The sequence below is a fragment of the Anser anser genome (assembly GCF_964211835.1).
Source record: "Anser anser genome assembly, chromosome: 2".
NCBI classification, from domain to species: Eukaryota; Metazoa; Chordata; class Aves; order Anseriformes; family Anatidae; genus Anser; species Anser anser.
In genome coordinates, this window is record NC_139721.1 from 4900134 (window position 1) to 4920030 (window position 19897).

At 40.9% G+C, this 19897-nt stretch overlaps 1 protein-coding gene across 5 annotated transcripts in view; it reads left to right on the forward strand.

Moving 5' to 3' along the window:
• TRAPPC9 (trafficking protein particle complex subunit 9) overlaps positions 1–19897 on the forward strand; it is a 464677-nt gene that overhangs the window by 379635 nt on the left and 65145 nt on the right. The window contains exon 23 of one of the 5 annotated variants that reach the window (XR_014580943.1): positions 1–19897. This exon is cut by the window's left edge and continues 16894 nt beyond it; it is cut by the window's right edge and continues 16306 nt beyond it. The exons of the other annotated variants lie outside the window; for them this stretch is intronic. The gene's annotated coding sequence lies outside the window, so the exon portion shown is untranslated. 5 annotated transcript variants of the gene reach the window in all.

Sequence of the window (19897 nt, forward strand, 5' to 3'; positions counted from 1 at the left end):
AGCCCCAAAACATTGCTAAGATAAATTCCATGTTTGTTTTTGACTACAGAAGGTTAAAAGTCCAACAGGCATGTGATTAAAAAGTGAAGGACACAAAAGCACTCTAATACCTTCACGGCTGGCATGTAGCGTACGAGATTAAATTTCAACGGTGAAGAGCAGATATAAAAATATTTAACTGTCCCTCCGTTTTGATCTCCGGTTGCTGGGGCTATCCTTCAGCAATTGAAAAAAAGCAGATTGGTTATGATATATTGATGGTTTACAGAATGTAATTTGTGATCTTTTTTTTTCTTTTTTTTTTCTGTTTCATCCAAGTGAGTCACAGAAGAGTTGAGATTACACTTGGTTTGCTTTAGGTATGAAATACTGAGATAGCTTGCGTTACACTTAGGTGGGAAAATGATTTATAGTTTAGAGAACAATACGAATTTTGGTACCAAAACCGTATGAAATCATTTCGGTTATTTTTACCCTCTCTTAAGTTCTTGTTTCTTTTGTGCTAAGTAAATCAGATTAGTTTGGAAGTTCAACTTATATTTCCTGGACTCCTTTCAGCCAATTTTTCCTTTAATAATTGAGCATCTTCAGGAATTAATGAGCATGTTTGGCTGTAAGATGTTTATCTGTATTTAGGACAGTTCATGAGAATGTACTGAAATCAAAGTGCCCCTAGATTTTTATTGTTTCGTAGTGATTTAATCAATCTCTACATTTAGCATGTATTTAAGCATTGTTTTAAATACAAACTGAATTTACACTTTTAAGATTCGACTTTTTAGAGCGTGGTTATGTCTGAACAGCCCCAAATTTTTGGCTGGCAGTGCTCTCCTAAATCAGGGAGGGACTTTTATCTCTGCTGTGCGGCTGAGAAGCAAGGGGAGACAATTCATGGTGTGTCTCAAGGTGTGCAAGAGTACTGTGGCAGAGCAGGGAATGAAGCCTGGCTCTCCCAGGTCCTTGACTATAGCAAAGTCATTAAATCTTGAAACTGTGAACTGCCTTCTTGATTCATTTCTTTTCACGCAGCAGCTCAGTCCCACTTGGACCAAGGAGTGAGAACTGATTTTAGGTATGAGCATTTACTCCTCTACTCTGAGTGATTAAGGGCAGGCTGGAAGTCTATGGCGAGTATGAACAATTGCAGCCAGCACTTGAAACCACTTCTTGTCTCTGCGCTGGAAGGAATTGAGCTATGGCTGGCTGGTACTGCTTTTTCTTAAGCTTTATAATCCCCATTGAACTCAGTGTCTGAGTTCCCTGGGCTAACATCTGTTAGCCCAACACTAGGCTAAACTATCCCTTTTCTCCAATTATAGGCCTTGGCTTTGGTGGTTTTTATAAATCATCTTCTTCAACAATTTTTTTCCCCATGGATAAGGTTGGGATATTGAATGACTACCTTTCTGTAAGCTAATCTAATAACACAATGATTTTCAGACTCTTAGGTACAAAACGAGAGAAAAGCCTCTTCAGACTTCCTGCTTAATAAGATTTATGGTGTATTCTATTAACCACAGACATGGTTTCATTCCTAGCTCAGAGTATGCTCACTTCACGGGCAGGCTTTCTAAATGAATGACTGATTCTTTCTCCAGGAGTTCATCTCTTTTAATTGGCACCACTCGCAGGCCCCCCTTGCCACATCGTACCGCCTCCGCTCTAGCTCTGTCCGGGCACTGCTCCCGCGGCTCATCCATTTACCTCAGTTCTTCCATCTGTCCTTCAGCCCTCCCCATCACTTCCTACCTGCCCTGCCTTCATTTGGTGATCTGAGACTTTCAGAGCTCCTCCTAGCCTTTTTCATGCACTCTGATATCTGAGAAATGGCTTATTTTGTTCAATTTCCTTTGTTTAAGAGAAAATACCTTGGAAAAGACAAGCAAGGTCCAACAGTCTCTTATTTCAGATAAACCTTTGATCTTTTTGAAGCTTTTAGGATATCAAGTGTTGAAATTAGAGCCTTGAAGGCAACCTCACATTGTTAAATTTTGATCTTCTGTTTCCTGCAAGCAGAAGATTTACCTACAGGAAAAACAGCAGGTGTGTGACCTTTATTTTGAATGATGCAATAAAAATGGCATAGATTTATGATATATATTTCAATACTTAAATTTTCATATATAAAAGTATTTGTTTTCGACCAGATTCTAATTATTATTAATAATAATCAGCACACACCTACTCCACTTTTCTTCATCTAAGTAATTGATAGTGCTCTCCAGCATAAAGCCTATGGTCTGTTTACTTCCATTTTACGTATCACTTATGTTTTAAATGAGTGCTTTAGACTTTATTCCAGTTTATTTTATGTTCCACTGCCTTAACTACATTGACTTCAACAGAGTTAACCATAATCTTCATTTACGTAGGAGGTAAATTGTGCACATTTAGCTAATTCTCTAGGTGTCTGGGCTGGAAATGGAGTGTAATAGATCTTAGTCACTGTTATGTTTTCATGCAAACTGTTAAAACAACACTTTATTTGCAGAATTTCCCAAACCAATGGAAAATAAAGAAGTTCTTGAACATGCTTTTAGCTTAAGAAGTTCAAATCTAAAATGTGCTGATTTCACAGTGGGAGAAATGGAGGAATTATAGTAGGATCAGGGAAACTCCAAAATATCAATTGCCAGCAAACCTTTCCAGCTGTGACTCCTAACTAAATATTTTCTTAATATTTTATTAATGTAGTCTTTCCTACTCTAATTTTTGTTTTCAATTTGAAGCTTATGTAAGTTGAGCATGGTGCCTGGAAAGGCAGTCAGGAAGCAGCAGAGTGAATAGGGAAGATAAACCAGAACACTTTGTCCCTCTTATTTTAATATAAAACATAGAACAAACACATAAGCAGTGCAAAAGCTTCAGACAGAAGGATATAAACTAACAATGTGGCAGCTGGGAGCTGATGGGTTGGGGTCAGAGGACAGACTAATGCAGGCAATGATGTGGTGGGATTCCCCCTACTAACTTCCAGTTTAGGAAGAAATAGATGAGACCAGGATGGAGGGACAAAAGAGTTAGTCACAAGAAATTCAGGAAGCTTCTAGAGTGCATTAATGACAGCTTTCAGACATAGATGATCAAGGAGGATGTAATCTGCTTGGACCTAACACTTTAAACAAGGAAGAACTGGACAGAGATGTTAAGGTCAGGGGCCTTGGCTGCAGTGACCATGGGATGATGGAGTTCAGATCCTGAGGAGGTGAGAGAAGCAGTAGGATCACTACCCTGAATTTCATGAGCACATTTTTTGCCACCGTTTCCATAACATTCCCATAGACAACCTGATGAAGTCTGGCTGGAGAAATGGAAAGTGGGGTGGACTGGAAACTGTTGGAAATGCCAGGCTTGAGTGATTGCGATCAGTGGCACAAATTCCAGGTGGAGGCCAGTCACTGGTAGTTTACTTCAGGGATTGATCCTGTGGCCAACACTGCTTTACCTCTTCAGTAGTGACCTGGATGGTGGGATGGATGCACCCTCCACAACTTTGCAGTTCATATGAAACTGGGAGGAGTGGCCGGCATCATTCAAAGGGATCTTGACAGGCTGAAGGATAAGGCTGTCAAAAACCTCCTGGAGTTCAACAAAGGGAAGCATGAAATCTCCCTGGAGAGTAATAAGAGAAGCATGAAATGACTCCCTGAGGAGTAATAACCCCATACACCAGCACAGGCCTGCGGCCAGCTGGCTGGAAAGCAACTGTGCAGACAAGGACCTTAGGGTCCTGGTGGCAACACGCCCTTGTGGCAAAGATGACCAGCAGTGTCCTGGGCTGCTTTGGGCAGAGCATTCCCAGCAGAAGGAGGTGCTCCTTCCCCTCTGCTCACCACTGGGGAGACCCATCTGGGGCGCTGGGCCTAGTGCTGGGCTCCCCAGGACACGAGAGACGTGGGCTTAGGAAGTGAGCTGGGACTGCTTACCCCAGGGATGAGGTTCAGGGGATTTTGTCCATGCTTGTAGATACCCAGAGAGGTGGGACTAAAGAAGATGGAGTTAGACTGCTTGGTGGAGCCTGCTGACAGGACAAGCAGCAATGAGCACAGAGTGAAACATGAAGTTCCATCTGGATGGAAACCAGCACTTTTTCACTCAGGGTGGTTGAGCACTGGCAGAGGTTGCCCAGACAGCCTGTGGAGCCTTTGTCCTCAGAGATACTCAGCTACTGGGTATGGTCCTGAGCGACTTGCCCTAGCTGCCCCTGCCTTGGGCACGAGCTGGTTTCCAGAGATCCCTGCCAACCTCAGTGACTCTGAGGCCAGGATCTGACAGTCTCCGGTTGACACACCAAAGTCTCAGAAAGCTTAATGGTCCCCTCAGTGCCTCTGCTCTTGTCACTGTCACTTGTATTGGTCACTGCTAAGGAAGAAACTAGGGAAAGGACTCTCGTGTTATCCAGTTACCCCTGCCCACTGCTGAGCTGTTTACAGAAATTCATCAACGGTGCATGGGCAGCTGTAACTCCACGCAATATAACTGCATTGGGAAAAAGAAAATGAAGAAAATAGCTGATAGTGAAATCTCTTGGTCCACAGACCAGCCTGCTGGGAGATGCACTGGATGTAGTTATTTAAAATGACAAAAACCAATACTGGAAACATAGCATGGTAATAGAATAAGAGGATGCAATTTAAGTTTCACTTAGCAGCGGCAGCAGCAGTGCCTTCAGACCCACGCTCTGCTTGCAAGAGGCGCAAAATGTTTTCGACTTTTGCCTCCTGTGTGAACTAGAGATGAGCGTACTGCTTTTTCCTGCCGAGAGAAAGCACCTCTGTTCTGTAGCACAAGTTCAGAGTAGTCATATCCATCCCGGCTTTCACATCAGCTCTGTCTTCATCCTGCCCTCCCTCCTTTCTATAACTCCCATTTGTTTTTCGATGCTGCCTTCTTTCTTGGTAATGAATATTTTTGTATTCTTCTATTTGTTTTGAAGAAGTCTAGATGAGGTGTTTGCCATTCCATTCTCACACTGTCTTATATGAGCGAACATCCATCGTTCCCTGTTTACCAGCTTTTGTTTCTGCTGTACAGGCATTGTTGAATTGAAATAGCCTTTTGGGGAAACTAGTCTGCCAAATGAGTAAATATGTGAGATAGTGAGCAGTGAATCAGTTTTATGAAAACCTCCGAGTCTGAGAAAATGGAAAAACTCCTCGTTCTTGCAGACATCTGATTCGATCTCTCCTCCCCTTTATATTAAATACAAGCAAATATATGTATGTGGTGTCTCCTTATAAAGCCATACATTTAAGCAAAATATTTGGGAAATGATCTTCTTTTCTGTAGACAACTCTTTGTTAATGACTATTTTGACCCAATAAAATTAGATCCCTGCCAGAGACTTCCTGCTTTTCCAAAACAACTCAGTTGTCATCTATTTTATATCTATGATATCTAGAAAAGCTGTAATTTCTGTTCTCGTTTTATGCTTAATGTTTTGTCTTTGTCTTCCCTGTCTTCCACGGACATCTTTATGAGTATGCGTTACCCCAGGCTCCTGTCCTCCCCTGCTGTTTATCTGCAGAAGGTGACTGAGGAGTAGGAAAGCACTGAGAGCCACGAGGGATTGAATCCATACCTCGAGCCAGGGGTTGTTTCCTCTTATCCCCCGGTTTACCTGAGCCACGCCAGTGAAAGCCACTCTCGTCATTCCCAATTCCTCTCCCACTAACCACTGCAAGTAGATATCCGTGAGTCCACGGGATTTATAAACATCTTTAGTGAAAAGATACCACTCAGCCTGATCTGTGGGAACTTCCATGTCACTCCTTGCTAAAACATTGTTGATTTTGATTACAGCAAGGCACCAGTCTTTACATGAAGAGCTCGGATAGGAGTAATCCCCCTCTTCCCTGCCTGGTCTGTGGCACTGCTTGACCCACTCTCCCAGCTTTGTTCCTAATCTGAACTTCTCCTGCTCCAGCTTCCATTCTTTGTTACTAAACTAAATTGTTTCTCCACTAAATTAGAGAGTCCTTTATTACTCTCCATTTTCACTCCATAGAGATACTTACACACTAATCAAGTAATTTTTCAATCTTTTTATAAGCTAAACAGCTTAAGCTTTTTAAGTTTGTCACTGAAAAATATTTATTTGAGCCTTCAGTTATTTTTCCCCCTTTTCTACGTCCCCATCGTTCTGCATTACCTCTCAGAAGGGGACACCAGAACTGCATACTGGTTACAAGGTTAGTCTTACCAATGGCAAATACAAAAGGAAATTTTTTATTTCTTTTTGCCAGTTTATGTGGTTGCAAATTTTTTAACACAACATGTCAGTAGAAGCAAGACTTTATTGTCTTTTTTGTCATTTATCATAAAAGACGTACAAAGGCCATTTCAGGGTTAGATTAACGATCCCTCTGGTCCAGGATTCTGTCTCTGACAGTGCTCGGCAGTAGACCCTGGGGAATGGTACACGAATCAAGTCAACACAGCACTTCTTAGCAATCTTCATAGCAGTTGAAGGCTCACCCAAGAAGGAGCAGTGCTGTATTTAATAGATCTCGCTGAATCTCTCTTCCAATCCTTTTGTCCGATCGCTTTTTTTGAATTCGAGGAAACCTTTTGCATTGATAAGTTATCTTGGCTTAACTGCGATTGTGTGGTGAGGCATATCCTTTCTTTGTTTTCAGTGTGCCATCTGCTACTTTTGTTTGACTTTCTCCATGGTTTCTGGTAGAGGAGCTGGTTCCCTGTTCACCTACTCCATGTCACTCATGATTTTATAGATCTCTATCATAACCCTCCTACATCAGTTTCTAAACTACTGATTTTCATGACAGGTCTTCCACTCTCTAAGAATAGCCTTTGTTACTTGAATAAATACAGATGCATTCATTTGTATGTATTCTAATGAAAATACGTGCTTTTGGGAAGAGCCCATCTCTGACTGGTCTGTGTTGTCCTTAGCAGTTCCCTGGCCTTGGTTATTTATTGTTATGTCAGTTTTCTAAGAAGTAGAAGGGGTATACTATTATTTCTGTTTAATATTTCCTTTGTGAACCTCTTTTTAAATCTCTGACTTTTGGTCTTTTTTATATTATTTCTCCAAGACAGGTTGACAGTAACTGTAGCTCAGTAAAAGTAATGGCACCTAATTAATTCCAGCTTGCAATCTTAGATACTTACACAGGAATTGCCAAAAAAAATCGATCTATTTGTGATTTTTTGGGGATGAGTTTACTTACGGATTTTTACTGTAAAGGTTTGCTATACCTAATACTTACTTTAAAACCATTAATACTCTTTTAGAGAAGCTGCTTAGGAAGCCTTTAATGTAACTCTGTAAGGCTTTGGGTAAACTTAACCCTCTGATATGCTATTGCTGCATTTTTTTTCCTTTGCATTCTTAAAATGCATTCTTATTCATATAAAATATCAAGGATTCACTTTTACATGGTAAGAGCAGCTAGCCAGTAGCATGAATCTTTGCAAATGCTGACTCTAATGGAGAGGATCAGATATCAACTTATTGTTGAAAAAAAAAAAAAAGAAAAGCAAATCTTGTCTGTTATTGCCTGCGTCATACACTGGCACAAAGACAACCTCCCGAATGAGTAGCCTGTTCCATATGCTTAGTCTTCTAAGCCAACAGCATTGCATAAAAGTTTTTTTTTTCTTTTTTAAATTATGCTGATGCTAATTTGAAAGAAACCAACCTGCTTTTTCATAGCCCTAAAAGAGTCTTGCAGTGAAAATCAGGTTACTTCAGGCCGATACTCTACTACAACAAAAAAAGTCTGATGAAGGTAGGAACGTTAGGAACTAACAGGTAACTGCTTCACAGTGGTCTTTTAAAAAGGGCTCAGACTGTAACGTTGAATTCAGCTTCCCAAGAAATTGGATGGGGACATTAGAGAACAGATTTGGAGAGAAGCAGGTTTTTGCAGTCTTGAAGAGGCAACATCCTGACCTGGTAATGACAACAATTTCTGTGTAAAAATAATAAAAAGCATTAAAAATACTTCAGGTGTCTTTTCAGGTACTCACAAGAGTTAGTCATGCCTAATGGTAGCTGCCTTTTCCCAGCTGTTTCTAATGGACTTTATTCTCACAAATTATGATGTTATTCGTGGCTCTGGGGATTTTATCTTTAAAACTAGTGCATTTAGGAACCATATTAGAACCATATCACTTCTCAACCAGCTCGCCCATTCAGAGGACAGCTGGTAATTCAGTGCTCTTGGGACAGCTTCAGGATTTACATTATCCAGAAGCTATCCAGAAGCAATGAAGACATACTTAAATGGACTGTTGGCTTCAATACCTGTGAGTAGTGGAACTAGGACTTTACCAAAGCATGATGCAGGCCTCGTGCTGTTTGCCCCTTGTTATGCTACTGATACAAATAGGACTAGATGCCTCTAATGAGAACCTGTACAAAACCAGGAAGAAACATATGTAGAAGCTTGGAGCAATCTCTGCAATATGCTCAAAACACGTCTAGACCCTGACCATAGCTCGCTGCCAGAGAGATGAGTCTCTCAGATACTTGTGGCAGATATTTGGGGGAGAAAAAGGTTTAGCAGTACTAGCAGGGATGGTAAAATGTGAGTGAAGCCACAAAGTTCGGTATTTCAGCAGTCACGTCAGATCTGTATTTACCTACAAACCTCGCAGAATTTGCAGAGCCATATATCTAAAGACCGTGTACTCTATAAAACATCATTTAACCATGGGCTACATCAGCATCATTTTATGAATCTATAAGGAGGATGGGAGTCTATAAGGGACTCAATACCATCACTATCTCAAATAGTTACTTTTGTTATGATACTGAGATGATTTCACTTCTCTGCACAACAGAATAACACCTTTTTAGAATTATTTGAATCATTGGAAAAAACAATTGGTCTGTTGATCCAAGATCGATCTGTTGATCCAAAATCATAAGCCAATTTGAGAATGAGAAAAGAGTTGTGTGAGTGATACTCCACGGCAAAAATATATGATGTGAGAATTAAATTCATGGTTAACTATTCACAGTATAAAATGTTTTCTGCATTGAACCATGCAGGGAGTATTTTCAAGTTCCTTTGTGCAACTAGATGCATATCAGTGTAGTACGAGGGACTCAGACTGTTCTTCCACTTTTCTCTTAGGTCCTGTACTTCTCTTTTACCAGGGGAAGGGAAAAACAGAATACTTATGTGAGCTCTCTGTTTAAATTTCTATAAATTAGGGCTGTAAATAAGTGATGAAATATTCTTTTTCCATCTTTTCCTTTCCTGTCACATACATATACATTCGCACTCTCAGAAATAGCATGCTCCTTATGCAAAGGCTCCCTTCTTTTGAAATAATACCAGTATAGTTTTTAAACATTTCATATGCATTTCATAAGCAGCAGGGAAATTGATTACCTCATGCTCCTAAATTCAGCTGTTAATTATTTATTTGGAAGTGTTGGGTGGGCTACCACAATTAGCTTTGACATATTAAATTAATAGGTTTTTTTATGGTAATTGGTGGTTCATACCATGCTGCTTAGAATAGGTTTCAATATTTTGTGGCTGTCTTAGAGCTAGCTGTAATTTTTAATTTCGTAAAACACTTTAGGACACCGTAAGAAAAAAATAATCGCATTACAAGTGAGAAGTATTGAGTAAATTCATTTTAGAAAAATGCATCCGTTATAAATTTAGCCCTTAATTGGTAGCATTACAAAGTGCTGAGATGGAAAACAAACAGGAGGAAACCTAATAATCTGTCACGTCAGGAGTCTGCACCTGCAGCTCGGTCGTGGTCTGCTTGCCAGTTTGGGTACAGGCTGTTGAAGAGGTAGAGGCTTTTAGTAGTAAGACAAAAAAATCTTCATATACCCTGTGCCCGTGGTGGAAAGGTGTCCAGCTGAGGAAACAACAGGTAGGCGATGACCTTTCAGTTCTTATTTACTTTTATAGTCTCAGCCAAAGGGCTTCCCTGTGCTGTCGCTTCCAAGGCAGCAGGGCAAGTCGTTGGTTCCCCGGGTTTGCTTTCTGCCAGGCTGCACGCCCTCCGTGGGCAAATGGCTTCTGCATTTCATCCGGTCTGGTGTTTGCTTTCAGCTCTAGGCAGGCAGCTCGGGCTTCTCGCATCACCCTCAACTGGGTGGACAGAAATCCCCAGGTCTGGCTGTGCGGTGATACAGTTGGGCTGGGCAGATGCACAGATCTGCCTCTGTAATCCCTTCTGGCTGACTGGAAGCTGTCCAAGCTCAAAGACACCTTCTCCTCTCGCTCCAAGGCTCCTGACAGAACAAGGGAATAGCAGGATTTGGTTTTGCAGAACAAGGCTACCCATCCAGGAGCTCACTTGGCATTCCTTAGTCTGCCGCTCTCCTTCCGTCACTGCCAGGTAGCGTGTACCTTGAAAGATGCACAAGGATGATAAAGGGCACTTGGAGAGCTGTACTTGACTCCATGCTTTCATACCTCCAAAGGGGTAAGACGTTGTCAATATATCTTAGTTGATATGTTTTTCAGGGAGCTTCAGCACTTTGGTTCTTCCTCTTCTCCCTGGGATACATCATCTTCAGAGACTTCTTTCAGTTTAGATGTGAGTTCATAATATACCATTGTCTGTTGTGGTGAGCCCTTCCAGTAGCAGGTTGCTTCTGATCCTTTTATTCCATGTTTAGGTCCAAGTTGCAGATACATGATCCAGTTTGAAGAATAGTTTTGTCTTCTGAAGTTCTCCAACCTGTCTTTCTCCAGGCGGCTACCGGTTGCCATCTGTGGATGTTATTTGAGCAACTGGCTGCAAGCTTCTGTAATGAAAGGTGCTGAGGTGCAGTTAAAAGTCCCAGAACAATCATTTTGTACCGAAAGTCTGTAAGTCACAAAGAGCTGATCATATTTCTCTGCTTATGGAAAGATGCATTTCAAAGGCAGCTGTGAGAAAAAGGGTACACTCCACAGTGCCGGAGGGCTGCTGGGTGCACATTTCCAAATGTTGAACTTTGGGCAATGCGATCTGTGTTCTCAGCATGCTTAGAGACCACTTCTTCTTCATTACCATCCCTGAGTATTTGGCATTAGGGCAGCATTTGTAGCCTTGTCTTCCTTTCCCTACCAATCAGAATTTTGTTTCATTTTGCAAAAGCGTAATAATTTCTCTGCACAGCAAAAACGATTGCCCTTGTTGCATTTAAGTCTTTAATATAAAAATACTCTGAGAGGCTGAGAACAGAGGCAGTCTTATTTTTTCCCCTAATATCACATTTGCTCTGCAGTGCCTTCTGTTAAACTTCTGTCTTCATTAAAACCTTCTTCAAGAAATGGTAACCACAAGCATATCTTATAAAGAGCAGCCAGATTTTGGGGTGGTGGTGTGTGGATGGGTGGGGGAACTATATATATAATAGAATGGGGGATTATATCAATTCTCCTTGGAGTAATAAACGTCTTGACTTTCCAGAAGGCCTACAGTTTACTTTTTTAATCGTCCTGTAAGAGGTAAGGAGTTTTGGAGGAAGAAATATGTCAATATGAGTGATGTGGTGAACTGTGGTAGACTTTGCTGCTTATTCTGCACTTCCACAGGGATAATGGCTGACCTGGAAAGATTCCTCTTACTGTAAATCCCTGCTGCACCCCTGATCTGTGATAGTATTGCTGTAAACCATTGCTTATGCAGCGGAGGGGACAAGAAGAATCCTCCTTTCTTTCCTCTTTAGATTTTCTGAGTCAATTATTTTGGCCTCTTACATTGAGTTGTTTCTTTTCTTCTGCTCCCTTCGCATGCTAAGCTGCCCTTTTCAACAGGATGAACTTTTTATGAGATAGACTTGTGAATTGACTCTGACAGACCATTGTTTTCTAATACTGGAGGAGATAAGCCTTTTTTAGCCTTTATCTATTCCTTTAGGCATCTGTATAAATTCAAACAGTTGTGTTCAGTGTCAAGATTGGTTGAATTTTTGTAGAAGTTTGAATTGTATCTGAATAAAACTTCTATAGCAGCAAATAAGGGCAGTTGCATGTACAGGTCAGGAAGCTGAAGTCATCTGTCCATTCGTGCAGGGGATGAACTAACTTCTGCCCAGTGCTCAGTGAATATATTTCCTTCCTAAATGGAATCAGTTATGTAAATACTTATTTCTCCTTTTGAATACTCTATAATGCACATGAGGTAACATTGCTAACTTACGTAGTGGAAGAGTGTCTAACTGATAAACATCTACCACTTCTGAATGACTTTGGTAACCCAGTGCCAGCTGGTTTTTTATACCCAAACTCCTATGCTAGCAGTAATTATGGGCTATAGCGCAATGCTTAGTGTAAGTTTTAATCAAGTTGTCACATTCAAACAAGTTTTCTGGTGTTATTACTGTCGAGCTCCCAGACCCGTTGCAGTAGACAGAGCATACGTGTGTAACAGAGAAGACACAGTGAGCCTATCATCTAAATACCAAAAAGAGACTCCAGTTGGTTAAAATAAAGCTGAGAGGGGAGATGACAAAGATGAGCATAATCTGCTCTTTTGCTGTGTGCTCATGGCCTGGCACGGGCATTTGGGTGAGAAATCTCTGAGACTACTGCTGTGAATGGGGACAGCTGTCACAGTACAGGTTTGCAAGACTGCTTAGTTTTAATTCAAAGAGGAACTGAAATATGAATGAATTTCATAACAAGCTGATATAATCCATCTCTGGTGTCTTATATCTATTATCTTTCCACTTTTCTGTAACCATTTGGGAATGAATTTCCCAGTGGGCTAATTAAAATCCTCCTGTGACATTCTGTTCTCTCACCAAACTCCTGCCTCTCTTTTCAATGATCTGATACTGTCACTGGGAGGATAAATTTGGATTGTGTGGACTATATAGGATAAACATATATTCTTCTTCTTTAATCTTGGTCTGGTTTTGCCAGGAGGTGACTGTATTGATGGGCTTTAAGAATGTGTCTGAAAGGAAAGCAATGGAAAACTGATAGCAGCAAAATTTACTTAAATCAGAAGAACAAAAATGCAATGTCTATCACTACCCAAAGAGAAGGACTTTAACTAGACCCCGGCACATCAATGAGAATTGAAGCAATGTTCCGTATTCATTTCTGAACCGGGTTCTGCAAACTCCTTTGCATTCTAGCTTTCTGCACAGAACTGCATTCATTTAACTGTGTTGAAGTATCCCCAGGTAGAAAGAATGATACATTATTTTTCTTCATTAAATTGTCTTTTGTCTTTTTTTTTTTTAATAGTGGGTATTGTTTTGGGGTAGGGAAGGCAAAAGTTTCTACAGGAAATCAGGGGAGCTTATTTTGCACATTCAGTTATTCCTATGGCGTGTTGCATTTATCTTAATGTGCTAAAAGTTAGGCTGGTGGTCTCAAATAATAAAAACAACTAGGAATTTTTCTTCCTTTAGGTATACTGTGATTGTCGGGTTTCCTGTTTCCAGTAGAGCATTGGTCCTTTTGGGAGAGGAGAAGTCATTAGTATGTTGTCAAGAGCTCAAGAAATTCTGGTGTCACTTTCCAGGCCTCCTCACTGGTGAGGTGTATCTGTGTGGCAGTCATCTTTGTCTGATGGGGAGCAATTCCAGAGTAAAACTGACACTAAAACATTGTGCAGACTGCTTGCGTTTTCAACGTCTATATGATGAACAGGCAACTTTACGCCCCCAAAATCATCTTGGAGTAGCCCGAGAGCAAAGCCCTTTTTTTCAGAATGCTATTACGTGTATTGAAGTATATTGTATGTGAAGAAAGCCTGGTTTTCTGTAGGAATGCGTTGTTTTTTGGAGCCTTAATCTCATGGATCACTTTTATGGTTTTCCATTTATGTCCTTTTTCCGTAGTCTAAACAATAAGTCTTGTTATCCACAGGCGGTTTGTGTTGCTTCCTTGGGGTCCCCATTCTGGGGATTGCTTTTTACTGTGTTTTATCCTGCAGTAAAAAAGAAGATAAAATAAAGTGTCCAGATGGGGCTTTAAAGATCTGAACTGTGGAGATGTACAACCTAAACATGCGGTGAATAGTTTCTGGTAGTCCTGCAGCGTTGTAGGGGAAGTGCATGTTCTTTGTGCTTATTTTCTACCTCAGAAGCAAGGTATGACAGAAAATTCTGTCATAACGTCATCATTGTGGTTTTCATTTGATCCAAATCTAGGCCTATGGAAAGAGTGAAGGTGAAAGAAATTTAACAGCACAGGTTTAGGCCAGAGATAGGACCTCCTGATCCAGACAGCCAAGAAATCACCATGGTCCCCGTCCTGGGTTGTTGAATCTTCGTATCTGCTGAGGTGATACTGAAGGGGTTTATGTAAGGAGAGTTTCTATGGTGGCTCACGTGGAACAGCATGAAAACCTCCTCAGTATTTTCACAATGGTTCCTGGAGTTGCCTGACAGTGTTTTTAAGTTGGTCATTTAAAAGACCAAGATTTTTAAGTTGGTCATTTAAAGACTGAAGTCTGCTTATTATCATTACTAAGCTTCCAGATACCCAACTCTTCGCGGACAATCTTTGTATGTACATTTATGCCTTAAAATTTCACCCTTTAAAATGCTTCCTGACTAATTAAGAGTTAATATATCACGATTGTCACAAAGCTGTAATCTACGTTTCTCAGGAATACAATTAACTTGCAAAAAGAGAGGGAGCCATGGTGTGCTCACAGGACTCTGGTTGGGGTTTTTGGGGAGCAGGGCTCTGGAGCAGAGCACCTTTGTCCATCAGCCAGAACATAATCAAGATGCACATCGAAAAACTAGGCCATATAATTCATATTGTGGGTGCAGGGTGACATTCCTTTCAAAATATTATACGGAAGCAAAATCTAGTGGAACAGCACTTATGTCACAGAGAGCAAAGCTGAGCCTTATGTTTTGCTAAAAACCTAAACTGTGTAATTCTTCAAAAGCTGTTTAATTTACACTAGAACATTTCTTAATGCAAGGAAATGTCTCTTTGTATTAGTAGTGTATTCTCCTAAGTGCTAAAAATCTTGCTTTTGCTTTGCAGTAAGTACATCAAGGGTTTTAAGTACAGTATGTGTTTGAAATGATAACAGAAAAAGTGTAGATTTTATTAATCATGTCAGGTCACAGATTGAAAACCCTAAAATTTGTTGCCTAAGTTCAAACTTTTGACAGTTGTTTACAAAATCACATAGATGCAGAGATCTACAACTTAAAGTCTGAAGTTGGTTTTAGTATCAAAAGGGATAGAGGTTCCGTGACAATGTTAACATAAAGGTACAGTACAAATAATACACAGGCATTCAGCAGGTATTTTGGCTGAATCTTGATTTTACTGAATCCGATGGGATATTCAAGAAACAACCTCACATTGGTGCTATCATTTTTGTCATTGGTAAGATTGCATAGGTCAGTAGAGGCACTGTTGTAATCTCTTTATTATTGGAGACTTCTTAAAAAGATCTTAAAGAATAAGTAAATACTTAAATACTACTTAGCATCGTGACTCGAGCAATTACACTTCTGTTCTCACTACCTTTTTTGCTCTTTCGTTATCATAATATAATCTAATAACAGGAGTTATACTGCAAACATACTCTTATGCACAGCCTTAACCCAGGGCTCTATCTTTCATAAAATGGCTGAAGGGCCCTTCTTTTGAGTCTCTTGCCCCAAATCATCAGTCTAGCATATAAAGGGATTCAAAATTTCCTACCTGGTGTTGCTTTTTTTATGAAAGAAATTAATCTTCTGCATGGGACTAGCATGTGCCCCTATAAACAGAGAGAGCATTAAGAACTCTACTGTTCATCTGTCTGGAAGATGACTTCATTTTGTGAGTATAAGAGCACTTTTAAGTGCTAGCATTTGTCATACATCATTTAGTTTTATTTCCTGCAAATTTGGGCTCTTTTGGGCTCTTCTGTGTTTCAAACCCACGTTTATGCATTCATATCAGAATTGCATCATGGCTAATGTTGTAAAATTTTGATAAGAATAACAGAATACTGCCTTATTTTTGCTCCAGTATGCTTGACCAATCAATTAAGCATATGATGTGTGGACCTCACAGCAGAGTGATTTAAGTCATTCATTTGTTGAGCGGTGCAAATCCTTGCACAATTCTTGTATAGGATGGGCGCATTGCTCACAGGATCATTTATCTCATGGATTTTAATGTCTGTCAATAAACTATTCTCAGCTACACTGACGTAAAGTTGAATAGTAAATAATAAATGAAATTCCCAGTCTGATGGTTGAGGGGAGAGCTGTGGATGTTGTCTTCCTGGGCTTCAGTAAGGCCTTTGACACTGTCCCACGTAAGATTTTCATAGGGAAGCTGTTGAAGCATGGGCTGGATGAACAGACAGTGGTGTGGATCAAAAACTGGCTGATCAGCTGGGCCCGGAGTACCATAGGGGTCAATACTGGTTCCAGTCCTGCGTAACATCTTTATGACATCACTAATGACATGGATGAGGGGTAGAGTGCACCTTCGGTAAATTCTCAGTTGACACAAAACTGGGTGGAGTGGCTGACACACCAGAGGGCTGTGCTGTCATCCAGAGGGACCTCAGCAGGCCGGAGAGGTGGGCTGATGAGAATCTTTTGTTCAACAAGGAGAAGTGTGAAGTTCTGCACGTGGTGGCAAACAGCCTCAGGCACCAGGACATGCTGGGGGACACCCAGCTGGGAAGCAGTGCTGCAGGAAGGGACCTGGGGTCCTGGTGGGCACCAGGCTGAACATGAGCCAGCAAGGTGCCCTTGCCACAAAGAAGGCCTATGGTATTCTTGGCTGCATTAGGTAAAAGATCACCTGCTGGTTGAGAGCGGTGCTCTTTCCCCTCTACTCAGCATTGGTGAGGCCGCATCTGGAGTGCTGGGTCCAGTTCTGGGCTCCCCAGTACAAGAGGCCTGGACCAACTGGAGAGAGTCCAGCATAGGGCCACCAAGATGAACAAGGGGCTGGAGCAGCTCTCCAGTAAGGAAAGGCTGAGAGAGCTGGGACTGTTCAGCCTGGAGAAGAGGAGGCTCAAGGGGATCTCATCAATGTGCACAAACACCTGAAGGGAGGCTGCAGAGAGGACAGAGCCAGGCTCTTATCAGTGGTGCAGGACAAGAGGCAATGAGCGCAAACTGAAGCTCGGGAGGTTCCCTCTGAACATCAGGCAGCATTTCTGTGCTGTGCAGGTGACAGAGCACTGGCACAGGTTGCCCAGAGAGGTTGTGGATCCTCCTCCTTGGAGGCCTTCAAAAGCTACCAGGGCATGGGCCTGCACACCCTGCTGGAGGTGGCCCTGCTTGAGCAGGGTCTGGACCAGATGGACCCAGAGTTCCCTTCCCACCTCAACCAGCCTGTGAAAATAATGTTAATTGAAGAAGTTAGTAAGTGATTTTTGCTGAAATTGCCACTATATCTATGCTCAATTACATAGAGAGAGAGCTGTTATGGGCAGATCCTGTCAGAAGGTGCATTCGTGCAGTTCTTATTCCAATGCTGATTTAAAGGGGCCTGAAATAATCTTCTTCAAGTTTATTTTACAGTCTGGTCAAAAGGTTGAGAGCTAAAGCTTATACCGATAATCTGCAAATGAATCTTCACTCATTATATCCCACCATTTGGTAGGTAGAATATAAAGCTGTATTGGAAAGACATATCTAAAATAAGGAGAGAAAAGGTTGTTTGAAACAAAAAAAAAATTGTGAAAATTCTAACGAGTCGAGAACTAACTCTTTACCAAATGTTCACTGAGTGTGTAAGAGCATGAGGAAGAGGAAGATGACCTTTTCCTATGCCTATTACCTCTCCTCAGCCATCCCTTTGGCAATCTGACGAGGAATCTGGCTTTGTAGGGACTGTATTAGCAGGCTGGCTGGGCAGTACCCATTGCACCACGCGATGCTTTACCCTTCCAGTGCACTCGGATGAGAAGAGCCGTGTTGCCAGGCAAGCTGTGCTGCAGGGAACCGCAGCAGCCTCGGGGTTCATAACTCTTGTTTTCTTCCCGAGCCCAGTGCTCCTGCGCTACGGAGCAACACGAGCAAAGAAATTGGAGAAATTTACCATCCTGCTGTTTCCACGGATCCATTTTATGAGCACGCAGGGTGGTAAATTCTCCCCATTTCCTTTCCTGCTTCTCTTCCCTGGCTGTCCCAGTGATTTGTGGGAATTAATTATTTTTTAAGTTATCTTTTAAAAAAGTCATTTTTAACTTGACAGTCTTCCTGTCAAGCACACTTGAGCAGAAGGGACCACACAAGGCACTTGCTACTACCCAACAGATCAGAAAAGATGAAAGGAGGGAGTTAGAAATCTTGTATGTTAAAGACCTTGGGGTTTTGCATTGTTGTTTTTCCAGATGATATATTTTTTATATAAAATCTCTGACTAAAGCAGTGTTCCAATGTCAAAGTCTTATTTTTTTCCCCTTAAAATGTTTTAAAAATAGTAAGCAGTGTTCTGCTTGTCTCTTAATCTTTGTAAGGGTCTTCATCAGAAGTAAAGATACATAAGAAATGCAGCCTGATTGAATATAGTTAATTTGGTGTCTTTTGTAAATGGCAGCACAAAATTTGTAGATGAACAGGACTTTCAAATTTGCTGTGTCCTGCAGAAGGGAAGTAACCATTGTTAGGTGAGAAAGAGCATATCCAAATCTTCACTTCAGGAAAAATGAGGACAAGAAAGAAAATAGTACCATCTCTTCTTCTTCTTCTTCTTCTTTTTTTTTTTTTTTTTTAATGTTCTTTTTCTTTTCACTAGAGGTGGATGGGATCAGCATATTCTTTCACAGCGACATTAAATGATGTTCCCAGCCTATTGTCGAATTTAGTGCTCGGTCATGGAGCTTCTCCCATTTCATTCAGGAATCCCTAATTAAATTCTAGTTTATATTAATAATGATTTTCTCTTTGACAAAGTGTGCAGTACTCAAAGAAATCCACACTTGTTTTGTTTTCTTTTACCATGTAAGAGCCAGTTTCCTGAAGCACTGGTAGAAAGGACTATAAATATCTGTGGCCTTTGGAAATAAGAGACCCTTTTCTGCAGCTTATATATCCTCAAAGTATGTACAGAAACAGAAATGCCTCCATTTTGGAGAGTTTTGCTCATTGCACGTTTCCCTTCCCATTTAGCAAGATATTGAAAAGATATCCTTGAGGGAAGGCAGTGAAATGTAACAGCTGAAAGGTCACCCAAAGAGCGAGAAGATGGCCACTGAAGAGCTAAATCTGCAGGAAATACAGAAGAGAAAAATTCGCTTTCTAAAATTTCATTTCAAGAATAAGAGCTTTTATTTTTTGCTATTTTTTTTTTTCAACCTAGCACTGTCAGTTTCTCCCCTTGCATAGCTTAGCAGCTGCTCTGGTCTTAAGATTTTGGGATACTTTTCTTCATGTTGTGGATACTTTGTAAGGGCCCAGAGCACTATGGATTAAAGTTTTGTCCACTGCATCTGCTGTTGGGCTGTACTTGAAAGGCCTGTTTTAGCTTGTGGAAAAATTAATAGGCCTCTGTTTTCTTGAAATGTCATTACTTTTTATAGCTTTGAAATAAACTGTCCTGTCTGATTGTGTCAGTACGAGGATGAGTCTTTCTAACTCAGAAATAAAGGAGTGTCAACAAGGACTGCATGTGTAACTGGCATCGGCTGGAGTATTAAGATTAATGGTGGCTTGTTTGCCCTCACAAATCCTTTCTTCTTAGGAACGAATACTTGTTCCATGGTGGTGTTAATCCTTCAATTTAAAGGAAATCCATCAGACTTTGTATATTGGTAGAGGAAGGAAAACAGTGCACAGGAGAAGGAATCACATCTGTGCCTTCGGGCTTTTTTAATTGCTTTGGTTCAACAAAGCATTTTAAAGATATTATTGGTGCTATGGCATCAGTGGTTCAGAACTTCATGTCTGATTTTAATCTAAAAGTTTTAGAGGAGGTCACTGAAAATGTTCATGTTATCTTTCTTCCTAAATTTCCAGCTC